Consider the following 1513-nt stretch of genomic DNA (forward strand, 5'->3'; position numbering starts at 1 on the left):
CAATTCCAATTCCAATTCCAATTCCAATTCCAATTCCAATTCCAATTCCAATTCCAATTCCAATTCCAATTCCAATTCCAATTCCAATTCCAATTCCAATTCCAATTCCAATTCCAATTCCAATTCCAATTCCAATTCCAATTCCAATTCCAATTCCAATTCCAATTCCAATTCCAATTCCAATTCCAATTCCAATTCCAATTCCAATTCCAATTCCAATTCCAATTCCAATTCCAATTCCAATTCCAATTCCAATTCCAATTCCAATTCCAATTCCAATTCCAATTCCAATTCCAATTCCAATTCCAATTCCAATTCCAATTCCAATTCCAATTCCAATTCCAATTCCAATTCTAGAGTTACAAAACAATCCTAATAGTGTTTAAAGTTAAACTTTAAAACTAGCAACCGACTAGTTTTTTACCGCCGTTCAAGAACTTGGAAAATTATCATTTGAATTCTCCTCTGGCCGCCCTATAAACCTTGGCATTTGTACTTTCAATAAATCAATCCATTTCTCTAATCTTCCGATCTTTCTTTCTTACTGTGCAGGTTTTGTAATTTCCTTTCTTCTAGCAATTTCCTTTCAACAGTTGCCATGGATACTCCATCATCAACCGTCCCATCATCTACAGCAAGCAACACCAACCTATTGACTAATTCAAGTAAGTAATGATTACATTTGAACTTCTTGAATCGTTTCTTGTTTTCCCTTTCATCTCCACTAACTCTATTCCACTTCTTTTCTTATATAATCCTACCAGATCGATCTGCCCTGATAGACATATCAAATGATTCTCCCATCGTTGGTCTTGAAACCGGAAGCTTGAAAACTCATTCTTCTGGGATTTCTAAGATGAAAACTCTTGGGTCCGGATAGTCTATATTGAGAGGTCAAGTTAAGAACCTTCTACAGAAAGTGGAAGAAGAGGCAGAAATTACCAAAGAACTCAGATATTAGTTATACCCTTCAAACTCCATGCCTTTTCAACCAGGAATCATTCGAATATGTCTGCTTTGATGATTATGTAGTTCAAGAAAATGTCAAGATCTCTCAGGTCTTATCTGGTTCTTAAGAAAGACAGTTTCTTGATTATTTCTTTGTCTTCTTATCTATATATATATATAATCATGCTTAATTTTTAAAGTGTCCCGATTGCCGGATCGAGAGCTGTGGTTAATTTGGATATATGTGAGAGTAAATGGATACTTGGGTCGGATTATGGGTTGACCCGCCCATAAACTTAAAACGGTTAAAAATAAAATTAAAAATGTTATAGGTATGGTTCAAACTTGCAACCTAACAAAACAAGTACAACCTTTTAACCAACTAGGCTAATAACAATTTATATTTTAAATTCAACCCAAAATTTGATAAACGCGTGACATTTTTACAATATAAGTTCAACTTTTTAACTAACTAATTTATATTTATATAATGATGCTTAATTTTTAAAGTGTCCGGATTGCCGGGTCGAGAGCTGTGGTTAATTTGGATATATGTGAGAGTAAA

This window comes from Impatiens glandulifera, unplaced genomic scaffold, assembly GCF_907164915.1.
Source record: "Impatiens glandulifera unplaced genomic scaffold, dImpGla2.1, whole genome shotgun sequence".
Taxonomy (NCBI): domain Eukaryota; kingdom Viridiplantae; phylum Streptophyta; class Magnoliopsida; order Ericales; family Balsaminaceae; genus Impatiens; species Impatiens glandulifera.